Source organism: Lygodium microphyllum, chromosome 6 (assembly GCF_053477565.2).
Source record: "Lygodium microphyllum isolate KBCC chromosome 6, Lygodium_microphyllum_v1.1.10, whole genome shotgun sequence".
NCBI lineage: Eukaryota > Viridiplantae > Streptophyta > Polypodiopsida > Schizaeales > Lygodiaceae > Lygodium > Lygodium microphyllum.
Window position 1 is genome coordinate 163,653,193 of NC_141140.1, and position 15,191 is coordinate 163,668,383.

The window sequence follows — 15,191 nt, forward strand, 5'->3', positions numbered from 1 at the left end:
AGGTAAAGAGGCCTATAGCTTTCTAGACGGCTTCTTAGGATACAACCAGGTGCAAGTACATCCCGATGATAGGCACAAGACTGTGTTTGCCACTGAGTGGGGTGTCTTCCCTTATATGATAATGCGCTTTGGATTAATGAACGCACTTGTAACCTTTCAACATCTAATGTGCACCATCTTCAAAGATATGCTTGGGCGAGAGCTAGAGGTGTTTGTAGACGACCTATGTGTGCACTCTAGTTGGGCAGAACACTTGGAAAAGATGCAATCAGTCTTTGAATGATGTCAGCTTTACAACCTGCCATTGAATCCCTTGAACTGCTAGTTCTAGGTCAAGCACGGATGCATTCTAGGGCATGTGGTGTCCAAGAACGGCGTAGCCACTGACTTTTCGAAAGTCAGGGTCATTGTCGACTTGCCACCACCCAAGGATTGTAAGGGAGTTCAATATTTCTTGGGCCACACAGGGTACTATCGCCACTTCATACTGAATTAGCATTGATTGAGAGACCATTGTATAAGTTGCTGATCGTGTTTGAGTGGACTAATGAGTGCCAACGAGCATATGAGGAGTTGAAGAAGGCTCTTACAATTGCACCAATCTTACGAGCCCCAGATTGGAACATCCCCTTCCATGTGCATATAGACGCATCTAAATTTGCTATTGGAGCTATCTTGTGCCAACTTGGTGAACATAACCTGGATTACCATGTGAGTTTTGCTAGTAGGTGGCTCACTGACATGGAGACAAATTACTGCACCATAAAAAGAGAGGGGTTGGCCATGGTATTCGTTGTAAAGAAGTTTCAACACTACCTCCTGGACATGCCTTTCACCTTTTTTGTAGACCATCAGGCATTGATGTATCTTGTGAATAAACCATGCGCTACGGGACGCATTGCTAGATGGTTGCTTCTTCTTCTAGAATTTGATTTCTCTATGGTGGTATGCAAGGGCAAGTAGCACTACATGGCTAATCACATGTCTCGAATACCCACAGGAGAAGCTGTTGGACAAGGAATAGTTGACGATTTGTCAGACGCTTATCTTTTCAGCTTGTCTAGTGAGAAAGACTTGTTTAGAACTGATCTAATGCCATATCGGGGCGGATGACACAATCCAAGTGCTAGAGCATGGTCTACCTAAGAGACCTATTAAGAAGGCCATGCTTAGGAGACTTATTCTAAAAATCCAACCTTACCAATTGATAGGTGGCCAACTTTATAGGTTAGGGTAAGATGCGTTGCTACAGCGATGCGTGTGCGAGCATGAGATGCATGACATGTTGAGTGAAGCGCATGGTGAGATTGTTGGAGGGCACTTCAGCGGGGATACGACAACGTGCAAGGTGTTGCAATCTCAATTGTGGCCCACCCTATTCTGTGATGCTGCTAAGTTCGTAAAACATTGCGATGAGTGCCAAAGGACTAAAGTTCCTGCACGAAAGGATAAGATGGAGTTGACCCTTGTCATTGCATGACAACCCTTTGATAAATGGGTTATCGACTTCATTGGACCCATCAATCTCGCAACACAATACTCACATGCTAGATACATCATCATATCAACTGACTATCTTACGAAATGGGCCGAGGCACAAGCCACTAGGAAAAATGATGCTAGGACCATGGCGAAGTTCTTGTGGGAGAAGGTTATCTCACGATTTGGTTGCCCTATCGAATTAGTAAGCAACCAAGGCACTCACTTCATCAATGAGGTGATTGCCCACCTACTCTCAACCTTCTTAATCATCCATAGGAAATCCTCACCCTACTACCCTCAAGCTAATGGCCAAGTAGAATCCACGAACAAGATCTTAGTCAATGTCCTTACGAAGGTAGTTTCCACCTCACGAAGTGATTGGGACAACAAACTTATGGCAACATTATGGGCCTATCGGACAACCTATAAAATGGTTGTGGGACAGATGCCCTTTAGGCTAACCTATGGGACTGAGGCCATCTTGCCGTTAGAATTCTTTATCCCTAGCTTGAGGATAGGAGTACATGAGAGATGGGAAGGGAAGGAAGCTTGGACACGACCGTCTCATAGAATTGGAATGACTCACTAAGACTCGGCTCCTAGCCACCCACGCCCTAATTTGTGAGAAAGCATGATGGAAGATGTGGTTTGACAAGCACATCAAACAATGGGACTTTGAGTAGTGAGACCTTGTTTTGCTTTACTCGGTAAAGGGTCACAAGCAAAAAATGAATTTCTGAGGATTAGGACCTTTCCAAGTGCACACCATTAGTAGGACGGGCAACGTAAAACTTGAAACCCTTGAAGGTAAAGACATAGGCTTCTTTAATGGCAGTCGCATGAAGAAGTACTACCCTCCCACACATCCACTCCATGAGCCCTCTATGCTAAAAGCCCATGTCAATGTTTGCATAGCCACCATCGTCGAATTAGAGGATGAGGATGAGGAGGTAGTAGCACCAGCATACCTACGCATCACGGCCACCGCCCGGTGCACATAGATTTGATACCTTGATTGACGAGGGATCTGACTTCAACGTCTTGACTCATGCTCATTGGACCCTCATTGGTCAACCACAGTTGCAACCCACCAACGCTAAACTTAGCCCATTCGGGGGCAAGTCATATGCACTCCTAGGGAAGTGCAAGATTGTAGTCTCTATCGAGTCTAAGAGCCTACGAGTCCTCTTCTATGTATTATCAAATACGAAGGATGCAAGTTAAGAATCGCTGTTAGGACGCACTTTCAAGAAGCAAGCACATTGCAACATAGATTACGATTTGCAGCATATTCACCTTTCCATTGGAAATGTTCGAATTGTGACAGCTTTCAGCAAGGGTAGCAAGGCTCCACCAAAGCCTATTATTCAATCGATAGAGCTACCTAGGACCATAAGGAGGGGGGTTGTGAGTCGTCACAACCCACCCAAACTACAATATCACTGCCAACTAAGACCATCTCCAAAGCCATAGAGCCCATGCTTAAATGGGTGCCAAGGCACCAAAAGCGACCTTCTCGTAGCAAGCAACCACGGCCACGTAAGACCAGGGGTCACACCATTCAAAACCTTAGAGATAGCCTTGACGCTATCGACGTAGGCACACAATCAATCCACGATGGATCCTTAAAGATCTGTTGCGAGCCCAAGGATACTGTGAAGGTAACACTTGGATATGGGTGTCAAAGAAGGGAAATCCTAGAAGCATGGCCCAACCATGACCATTGCTTACCACCCCATCTCTAAGAAGCCCCAATCTCGTTAAGGTAATGACAACCCACAAAACCCAAGCTGCAAGACCCACAGAACCCATGATGGTTGCGGTCATCAAACCCTAAGTAATATATTGACTGAAATAGTAGCTTGATACCTCGGAATCATCTAAGTCTAGAGAGCTTGGCACCCTAGTGGCAAGAGGAAATCAACGCACAATCTATGCCACTGGAGCCACCCTTAGTACCCCAAAGCAGCACTAGACACACAAATCAAACTACGGAGTCACCCTTAGATACACCATTGTCTAGTCCATTACCCCTCGAACCATCACTGTCTAGCTTAGTTCCACCCCAACCACCAGCAGGTCTTAGGCCTTCCTATGAGCAACGTTCATTTCTATCGGTCACATCACCAAGGACCTTGCTGAGAATATGGGAGATGACTTGGTGACTTGCATCAAGCTCTTGGATAACACCTTTACCACATTCGCTAGGAGCTATGAAAGACTTGATCTCAGCTTGCTTGATGAACCCCTTGCCTATGATGTTCGTTCCTTATCCTGTACTTGGGAAGAATACGAGTTCATGATCGTAAAATCCCCCAAGGTCGCAAAGGAGTTTATCGATAAGGGTGAAATTTTGAAAGAGCACATGCTCATCAAATGGCTAATAACATCATACCGCAAGCCCCAAAGGCCTACGTCACCCGTGGAGTTTGAGGAACTCACTCAAACTCACTGACTCTGACTCATCGTTCTTACAAAAATGGTGTAACCTACATCTCCAATGGGAGAAATGGGGTTGCCAAGTAATGACTAATGCTAAGAAGTGATGTGCAATTAAAACAACCGAGTATGACCCAACTTACGTAGCACCAACCTCTTTCAGGGTCTTAGCAATCACCCGAAATAAACACCTAGATGCCTAGGTCTTGGCGCACCCTTACATTGATCGCATCCTTATGAAAGAGGAGCTACATGTGGCTAGTCGCATTAACTCGGGTGATTTTCTAACCGATGTCCTAATTTACATTACCCAAGTATGCGTTAGCCCTCATAATCTCGATTGTCATGCCCAATTGGAATACAACCTTGATTTCTACGACTGGCTTATGCCAAAGTAGATAGCACCATACTGCACTAAAATGCCCTTGCCTCTCGCATGTCCAATCCTAGGAAGGATTCTCATCATTTCCCATGAGGGAGGGGGTAAGGTGATTAGACGATTTAAAAAAAACATAGGCAAGAAGGAAACAAAAAGACTTAATTAAAAAAAGGGTTGGAAATAAAGTATCAAAAATATTTTGGAATGAATAGGCTGTTGTTTGAAAATTCCATGTCTTTAATTCAGCTTGTTCATTCTCTTCATGGAAGCAAAATCACTTTCCTGCATACTGAAAAGCAATTCGAGGAATACTAATGTTGGACTATGGTAAATGATAGGTACTCATAATGGCAGGGCAGGATAAAGGTTTCACACTCCCCTTCACAAAGGAAGAACAAACGAGATACGACCTAAGTGTGGAAACAACGGGCTTCGGTCAATTCACCTTCAAGCACACATTGAACTTGGACAAAGCCATCTTGGAGGAGCCGGGTGTGAAGCAGCTAGTGGACAAGTGTGTCCTTTGGAAGTACGTGGAGAAAGTAGGGCAAGTAGTTGACTACAGCATGTGCGGAGAGTTCTTGAGAAGTTTTGATGATGCAAGGAAATGTGGTATAATAACAGTCAGGACACATGTGGGAGCTTTCGCTCAACCGCCAAGACCCACGGACCGCTTATTGCTTCAAGCGTTCCAAGCGAGCTCTAATGGCTATCTCTCACCTAGCCGACGCGCCGTCGATCCTACGAGTGTAGTGAGCTTACCTTGATGCTCGATCGAGTACCCTCCTCTCTCTTGCACTCCGGTAGCTCCACGATCCTAGATGCTAGCTCAAGCATCCTCAAGCCTCCTCCATCTCCAAGCTCCATCCTCCATAGCCGCGCGCGCAAGAGAAGAGAAGAGAAGAAGAGGAGAGGAGATTGTGAAGAGCTTCACCCTCTTGATCCCTCACTCTCACACACACCCTCACTCCCTCACACTCTCACACTCCCTCTCTCAAGAGCACACACAAGCAAGAAGGAGAGAAGAAGAGAGGAAGAAGAAGACTCCTTTGGCCACACACCAAAGAATGAGCTCCTCATTCACTTTTCAACTTTATATACAAAACCCTAAATCCCTTTTGGGCGGTCATCCCCTTTTCCCCTTTTTACATGGCCGGCCATAGCCTAGGCCCTTTTTTCCATTGTCCTTCTATCTTCCTGGCTTCCTTTTCACCGCCCTTCTACATTTACAAGTTGCACGGGTGAGAGCCCGGCGCTCTTTTACAAGATTTTAGGGTGCGCATTTTTATTTAAAAATGCGCCTTTCCTCTTTTGTATTTGCCTTGGACTTTTAAGGTTGCCCTTGCGCATTTGACATTTTCTCCTTTTCTTTCTTCAGTCGGGCTACCTTTTTTCCGCCTTTGCCTTGCGTCTTTTCCACTTTCTTTTGCTTTCTTCGTGTTGGGGTTAACATTACCCCCCTCCTAGACGAGTGCTAGTCCCATGGCACTCATTGTCGTAGGTAGCAGGTGGTAGCATGCACCGAAGACGTGGGTGACAAGGACGCCTGTGGTTTTCATGGGGTTTGCATTGGTGGCCGGCACACGTGTTGGTTTGTTGGGGATCCTGCACAGGACTATTCTGTCTGGGCTTGTCAGATGGTGAGGGGTGAGCAGTCAGAGTTGGGTGTTGATGAAGAACAAATGACACTTCCGTTGTGGTCTTCAACACCTGCAATTGAAAACCTCTCAGGTGGTCTCTCCCTAAGGGTAGTGCTAGTCTTCCCTATTGTGCACAAGACATATTTGATTAGTTTGGGAGACAGGTCGAACTCTAAGCAAGCTGAGAGTATTGTCCTGCACTTGAGGACCCAAATTGTGAATATACTTCAGTGTAGGCATTATGTGAGTGCTTGTGCATACTTAGATATTACTTAGTTAGAAGACTGTCGGCCTGGTTCCTTGTATAGCAAGGGGCTAAGTTGATGGGAAAATGTGTCAATGAAGACGTGGAGTACACTTGAAGATTGCTGGAGACGTCATTATGGGCTTTCCATTGTCTTTCAAGCCTTGCTTACCTCGGTGGGTTGTAAGGGTGTTGAGATGAGTGCAAAGGAATATCATGGGCGAGGCGATCTCCCTAGGTATGTCCTGCCCTTAATGTGCCCTCAACAATTGTGGGGGATGTATGAAGGGGCGAGGGGATTAGGGACGGAGCCAGCTGACCAAGGTCGCTAGTCATTCCTAATTTGAGGACCCCTAGGTACGGTGTTGTGATCATGTGTACTTTTTCTTTCTTTGTTTTTTTTTTTTCAATATAATAGCACGAGGAGGCGTATACATGGAGGCAACGGTACAAGGGCATGACAGGAGTTTTACTCCTCGTCCTCTGAATAGTGGGTAAGGGTTGGTGGAGGGCGGGGGGCCTTGTTAAGGAATTTTCAACTCAACAAGTAGCCTTTGATGTGGAGGTGGGTTTTGAGGGTGGTGGTAGAAAGAAAGGGGTGGTTGCACTGGGTGAATTTGATGTCGTTCATGTCTTCGAGTAGTGCACCACAGAAAGATGGCAAAAGAGAAGCACGCATCATGAGGCGAGTCATGGTGTTGCTGTCTATGGCGTTGGGGTGAAAATAGAGGGGTAGGAGGTGGCGTTCTTGGGGTGCGGGTTCTTGGTGGACTAGGATCCTAATTAACCTAAGATAATTACAAGTGGTGATGAATGTGGGCGGGGCAAGAGGTGAATTCGCTAAGAAATTTATCTATAGAGCTATACAAGTCGGGGAGGGTGAAAAGGAGGGCGTTTCTATGGGAGGTGCTATTGGTATTATAGATGATGGGGAAATCGAACCTGCCGTGGATGGACGGGTTGAAGTCCACTCCTACCCTTCGAGGATACGGCATAAAAGTGGGGTCATTTCTCTCTGAAGGGAGGGTGTTGCAAAATGCCATCCATGCTTCCAGGTTGACGTAAAAAATGTGTCTCCTCCAGGTGGGTTGGCAATTATAGCCTTCCACTGATCTAGGCACCTGGAGGACTTTATCTTGCCAAAACTCGCGGTCCTCGGCTCCCCAAGCAGTTGGGTGAGCCTCACGCTCCGCTAACAATTTGGCTTTGAGCCTAGCCCCCATGGCAATGACATCCTCCACCAGCTGAATGGGCAGTACCCTATTCAAGGCAGTGGGAAACTCAAAGCGCAAGTCGAAGGGGTCGCGGTTATACTCCTGTTGTTCCCAGATAATCATTTCGGCACGGAATTCAGCAGGGGAATCTTGGGTGCGCAGTAGGAGAGGGGCAGGCTGTCTCTGGACAGGCCTGGCATCAGCTTTCTTCTTGCCTTCTCCACCATCTCTTTCCTACAGTTGGTTTGGGCCGCTCTTCGCTCGGTAGATGTATCAGGGGGTTGTACTTCGGCTTGTTGTGGTTGAGGGGGTGGTGGGACATATTCCTTCTCCTGAGGTCCTAGATCGAGCTCCGGTTCACCCCCTTCTGCTTGCTCGTCTTCTTGTGTTTTCTCCTCTGTGAAACCGAGGTCGTCTATCTCCTGTGCCGTCAGGCCTACCTGTGCAAGATATCTTCTTTGCTCTTCTAGGCTTTGCGGCGGGCCTCCTAGCTGCAGCGGCACATGCAGGCCTGCTATGAGAGCTCTGCGCGCAATGGTTAGTTTCCTTTGCAGCTGATCATTGGCTTCATCTCCTTCTGGTCTGGTGGCGTGGAGCAGCGTATTGAGAAAGGTGTGCTCCTGAGCTATCATGGAGAGCTGGGCTGCTTCTGCCTGATTCTCAGCCAGCACCCTGTCTCCTTCGGCCTTGGCTAGCCGGCGTGCTAAGTCCCGTACTCTATGCTCGTTATGATCGGGACCATTCTTTTGCCCTTCTCTCCATATCTTCCAGGCTCTCCCCCTGATGGAGGGTCATTGCCATGAGTTGTTGTTGCTGGGCCTCGAGCTCACGGTGCAGGCGGGACTGCTCCTGGTGTTCCTCTGCGATTTGCGCATTGAGCTGGTCCAGCTTCACCTGCATCCTTTGCACCTGTTCTGCCCTTAATTGATCCAGCTCTACAGCCTCTTGTCTGATTTTGTCAAGCTGGCTTTGCGCTTCCAGGTTGGTTGCAGATAACTGATCATTCTTGCGCCGAAGGTGGGCATTCGTTTCCCTCTCCCCGTTGAGATGCTCCATCAGGATTTTCCTTCTTCCCTCCCAGGCAGCGTCGCATTCCTTCAGGGCTCTTAGTTCTTCTGCCTCCTTAGTGCTGGCCTCCTCCCTGAGCACAGCGATTTCCCTTTGATATTCTGTTATCTACTTCACTTTGTCCAGCTGGAGGGCGGCTTGTGATTCGCGTTCCGCTGCCAGCTCCTCCATGGCTATCCTCCTTTCCTGCCTAGCTCTTTGCAACTGTGCGAGCAGCTCCTTCACGTACTCGTCGTAGTGGCCTGCTGGAGGTGGGGGTGGGGCATGGTTGTAGTGGTGGCAACCTCTTCTAATTTCTGTCTTTTCACTTCCGACCCTGGCTCCAGTTCGGCCGTGGTGGCTGCCCTTTTGGCACCTGAAGCCGGGGTGGTCACGGCCGCTTCCCTTGCCAGCTCCCTTTCCACCAGAAACTGCAGCCAGGTGACCACGTTGCTCTCATCAATTTTTGGGGTGTGCCCCTGGGTGGTGGTGGCAGGGGGTGTCACCATGATAGGGGTGGCTTGCATGGGTGGCATGAGGAGAGGGGAGGTTGGCTTGATTGGGTCCTTTCCTTTTCCTTCTGCAGGAGGCAGGTGCACAATTTCCGACACCCCAGTGCTGGGACCGGGTGCCTCTGGTTGGTACGGACCCCCTGCTCCTTCCATGTCTCTTCTTCGCTGTTCCTCGATGGAGCGATGGGTCGCCAGCTCCAAATCTTCTTCTTCCCTCCTTCTCAGCTCCTCCTCGGCCCTCTTTTTTCTTTCCTCCTCTTCCCTTACCGACTCCCTTTGGGCCCATCCGAGCTCTTCCTTCTCTTTTCTCCTTCGCTCCTCCTCTCTTTTTTTCCGTGTTGGGCCTTAGTCCGTTGTTCCACCTTTCTTTTTGGTGTAGCTTGGGGTTCTCCCTCCTCGTCGGTGTCCGTTTCTGTTTCATCAAACTGCTCTTCCACATGAGGCTGGGACTGCGACGGTGATTCGCCACTTTTCTCGTCACCTCCCTGTTTGTCTTCTCCTGCTTGTCCCTGCCCTATTGCTTCGTGGATGATTGCGGTAAGGGCACCTCCAAACCCTATGGTGGAGGCCTTGGAGGATGAGGCTTTGCGGGTCGATCGGGGTGAAGGGGATTCTCCTGCCACGGCTCTTCCTCCTGTTTCGCCAGGGCCTTTGCCGAAGCCTCAATTGTCTTCCTTACAAACCCATTGAGGTTCACCTCGTCCAGCGATTGCACAGCGATGCTTTCGAGCAGAGGTACATTGATTTTGGACATAATGGTGTTGTACCGCTGGCTTGAGAACAGGGCATGCATCATCTTCGCCTGCAGCTGAATCTCTTGATTGGGGATGTCTGCCAGGCTAATTCCGTCGTTGATGTGGACCTTCACTTTGTCCATCCCCAACATGGCATAGACGTCTACAAATGGCAAAGAGAAGAAACCTCCAGATGCGGACCTTGCAGTTACTTGGTAGAAGAATGATGACAAGGCACAAGCCATCATTAAACTGGAATTGGAAGACAGTTACATCCATCATGTGGATGCCTGTGACACGTCCCATGACACTTGGGACAAATTGGATACCTTATTTGGTGCACAGTCAAAGTCGTCTAAGTATGGTCTATTAATTGAATTTTTCCAACTTGATATGAAGCCTCAAACATCCCTGGCATCCCATATGAACTACATGGAAAGCCTGCTTACTCAACTTGCAGGGGGATAAAGCTAAAAATGGATGAAGATGTTTGTATTGGTGTCTTGTTAAAAAGTTTGCCTCCTGCTTATGATAATGTATCAACCACTCTAACCAATATGCCTGATCCTCAACTTGTTGACATTAAAGCCTCTCTGCTAGAGGAAGAAAAGAAACTTAAAAGCAAAGAAGAGCCTAGCACTTCAAAGGATGAACAAATGTTATATGTAAACAACAGATACAAAGGTAAAAAGGAACCACTCTTCTGTGACTTCTGCAAAAGGACCGGACACACTGAGAAGTTTGTCATGCTAGAAAGAGGTCCCAAAAGGCCTATCTTGCAGTTGTGAAAGAAGAAGAAGACCATGGACCAAAAGATGAAGATGAAGATGAAGATGAAGACCACCAGGATCGAAAGGACAAGCCTCATCAGTCCTTCTACTCTCATTACTCTGATAGACTGTTTTAAAAGCCTTGTATTTCCTTGCCCTAATGCTTCCTTCCATAAGCTTTGTAAACTCCTTATGTAACTTGGCATTACAGCATCTACACACTTTGTGCCTTTCTAGTTGTGATTGAGGAGGACTTTGTGCTTCTTTGTATGGAGCTTCAGGGCCAAGGACATGCAGGCTTACCTATCCCATATGCACAATGGTGCCTACTGCAGTTTCCTATTTTCCTATAAAGCATTGTACTTGCTTCCTTTTCTTAATGCAATGATAGTACTCTTTTCTTTTCAGTGAAGTGTCAGTGTCATTGTCCACATACATAAGATTGTGTTTATGAGTCCAAGTCTCAATCTTGGAACCTAATTCACTTGTGTAACCAACATTGTCTTTGTCTTCTCCATCATGAATCCACACTTCTCCTTCCATCCACCATAACTCACTGCCATGTCCTAGATCTCGCATCTTTCACATCTTCAAACAAGTCCCACAAGTCTTTCCGCATAAGATGGTACATGGTCTTCTCCTTCTAGGCATAGAAGCCTTCACCATTAAACTTTGCTATATGTTCTACTTTAGTCATCTTAGTAGGAGGTCTTACCACGAGAACTCTTGGGTAGTGTCTATCCCTTTACAAGAAGATTGAGATTTACAAGGGATTTGATAATTGTGACTTTAAAAACATTACATAACTTGAGAATGTTCTTCGAAACTGGAATCGAAAGATGAGTTACTCTTGAGTAACTGAAATATTCAAGTGCCAAGAAGCACTATTTGAGTATCAGTAGATACTATATCTTGAAGATCTTGATATTTGGCTCAATGTTGCTAGGTAATCTTTGAACTTCCCTGGATCCTTCTAGATCTGTAGTAAGCTTCAGAGATAATTTTAGAGTGATCAAGGTCACTATTGATGATGTCAATAAGAAAAGACAAGGTTGCCAAGCTTTCTAAGTTCTTGGCTATGGCTTCCACTGTTTAGGGTTTCAGACAACCCTGGTTTTTTTGTTGTAGTAGGAGCTAGGCGCAGCCATTCGAGCCGAGGATTGGATGGGGGATAGCCTATAGTATAGGCTTTAAATGCCACATACGAGCAGAACGAATCGCAGGCTCCACACGTCACGTAGACTGTACGACTGTCACAGGGCGCAACAGAGACAGTGATGCTCGATTTTCGTAATGCTAGGCTCTACGATGGATAATGTCACACTCTAATGTGATAGGGAGCTGGGCTGGGAGCAGAGGAAGAGCTTCTCAGAAGACACCTTAAGCTGAATTTGTCTATATGATGAGATCTGAGAGCTCCACTGAAGATAGGTGCAATCTGGCTATGGTAGCCAAGAAGAAGTGTGTGAAAATAAAGTAGGAGATGAACTCAACTAGTTGTCCTGAACTGGAGTTGAGCTATGATAAGCTAGAGAAGTAGGAGAAAGGGCTAAACTGAGCTCACCATGGCTCTGATACCATGTTAGCAAACATGGATCTTGAACATAGTTTAGCTATGGAGGCTTGAACTTGTAAGCAAGAGACATGAAGAAGATTGATGACTAGATACAAACTTTTACTCAAGTGAATTAGGTTCCAAGATAGATTTGCTTGGACTCATAAACACAATCTTGAGTGGATAGAGTTACAGACTCTAAGTACAAAGTACAATTGCATTCATTTTAAAAAGTGAACCAAGTACATGCTTTTATAGCTTTGCGTTGTTCCACTCTCCTCACTGTGCATATGGGATTTAGGATAGCTCTTCTTGGAGCATACATCATTTGTCTATTTCTCAACACCCCCCCTCAACACATTGGGGAGTGCACACACGATGATCATCTTCAAGGGCATCTCATAATGGCCAGGTTCAAGAGGGTTCACATGGTAGAACGCCAATGGGGATTGAGTACAATAGACTATTTATGGGGTCACCCTCTTTGCTACCATATCTAATTGACTTTATCCTTTCAAACAAATATATTGGTTTAGTAGGTGGATCATGAATATTTGAGTTTTAGAATGACGAGAGCTTTCACCAAGAGCTCACTTGTCACTCTAGTTTCTAATATTCTAAATACAAGTTTCTACAAGAGATGGCTTATGTATATAGACTCTAGTATATGATGGCTAAACTAAAGGGAAAGATATAAAAATCGTTTTTGGGACAAGACAATAAGAGGATATGGGAGATGTTTCAAGAAAGATAGCCAAGCAACTCAATCACAGAACTAAAGGCATGATACATGCATGCAAAGAATATGATGTAGAAGGCCAACCCCTTATGTCTTCGCCCCCCTCCCCCACTGCAACAACCCTATCCATCTTGTAGTTCATATGTTACTATAGGGATGGTGGTAGACCAATTTGTAGATTGTAGAATAGAAAAACATAAGCTCATGAAATGACATTGTTGGGAAACATTTTATACATGCATGTGAAGTTTTTGCTCCATGATTGATGCATATTTTCAATCAAGCCATGTGTGAGCTCTTTCTGACATGTTGGATATATGTACCACTCTTTAAGAGTGAGAACCCTATTTTCAAGAATCGTGTGGTGGGGGGACTTGCTTGAGCTGCTGCACCAAACATACACTATACACACAAGAGGAAGCTCACTCAAGAACACAAGAAGAGAGATGGAGGCCAAAACGTTTTCTTGCTGGATTCTTCTTTTTCTTTCACACCACTATATAATGTACACAAAGTATAGATAAGATACAACATAAAGGAAAGTGGCCTACTAAGTCAAACAGTGCATAATCGACTACACTAATCGACTGGCGCTATGTCTTTGCCAGCTTAGGTAGGTGTAACAAACTAAATATAATAAGTGATAAGTCAGTGGCCATGTGAGTATCATAATGACCACTAACGTGCTAAGTGTAGATGTGCGAACTCATCTAGCCAGGCGGTCTATCATCAATGTCTGCACGTGTTGAGCTTGCCATCTCAACACTCCCCCTCAAGCTCAATTCTATCTCTGTAACTCCAAGTAAGCTTCGGAACTTTCGAAGCTTCTCTACACTCAATGCCTTTGTGAAAATGTCAGCTATCTGATCCTGTGTGCTGACATATACCAAGTCAATCTCTCCTACAAGTACCTTCTCTCTCACAAAGTGGTAGTGCACCTTAATGTGTTTTGTCCTAGCATGGAACACTGGATTCCTAGCTAGTTGTATGCTATTCATGTTGTCACAATGAATGACAACTAGACCATCTCCCTGCACGTCCAAATCACCTAATAACTTTTGTAGCTATACCACCTCACATGCTGCCATCGTAGCACCTCTATACTCAGCCTCTGTACTCGATAAAGCAAATGTAGGTTGCTTTTTGCTGCTCCATGTAATTGCTGCACTACCAAGGGAAAACATGAATCCACTTGTAGATCTTCTATCTGACATGCTACCAGCCCAATCTGCATCTGTGTATCCAAAGACCTGTACGTCCTTACCTGCCTCATAAAAAAATTCATAATGTAAAGTGGACTTCACATACCTCAATATACGTCTAACTGCATCCAAATGAGGCTTTCTAGGCATCTGCATAAATTGATTGACAAGGCCAACAGCATAGCTCAAGTCTGGCCTTGTGATAGTCATGTAAATCAAACTCCCTACTATCCTCCTGAACATAGTAGGGTCTTCTATCTCATCTCCAACATCAGCACTCAACTTCACATTTTGCTCCAATGGTACTGAAAGAGGCTTACATGCTGTCATAGCATACTTGGATAACATATCCAAGCCATACTGCCTTTGGGATAGCCATATACCATCATCACATCTGATCACCTCAATACCAAGAAAGTATCTCAGCTCACCCAAATCTTTCATCTCAAACTTCTTCTTCAAGAAGTCTTTAACTTCAGCAATCCCATTGTCACTGTCACTTGTAATAATCAAGTCATCCACATAGATGACTATGATGACCAAACCTACATCTCCCTTTCTCACATAAAGTGAGTGATTAGCATAAAAAATACAAAATCCAATATTGAAAAGATACTCTCCAATCTTGTTAGACCATGCTCTAGGTACTTGCTTCAGCCTATAGAGCACCTTCTTTAACTTACACACATATGTAGGATGATCTAAATCCTCATAACCTGCTGGCTACTCCATATACACTTCTTCTTGCAAGTGACCATGCAAGAACGCATTCTTAACATCCATTTGTTGCAAACTCCAACCTTTGGCTGCTGCCAAGGCAATCACACACATAACAGTTGCCATCCTAGCAACTGGACTGAACGTCTCTTCATAATCTATGCCATATGTTTGAGCATAGCCTTTTGCAACTAGCCTAGCCTTTTACCTGCTAACTGAACCATCTGCATTATGCTTGACTTTGTAAACCCACTTACAGCCAATAGCTTTCTTGTCCTTAGGTAAGGGTACCAAATCCCAAGTCTTATTGGCTTCTAATGCATCCATCTCCTCATCCATTACTGCATCCCAATGAGCATGACCAACAGCATCCTCAAAACAAGTGGGCTCAACATCCTCAACTAGTTTCACCATATAAGCATAATGGTGAGCTGTATAACCTTCAAAACCAAATCTTTTAACAAGGTATCTGACCCTGCTAGATCTATGTACCACCGGATCACTCAATGGAGCCTTT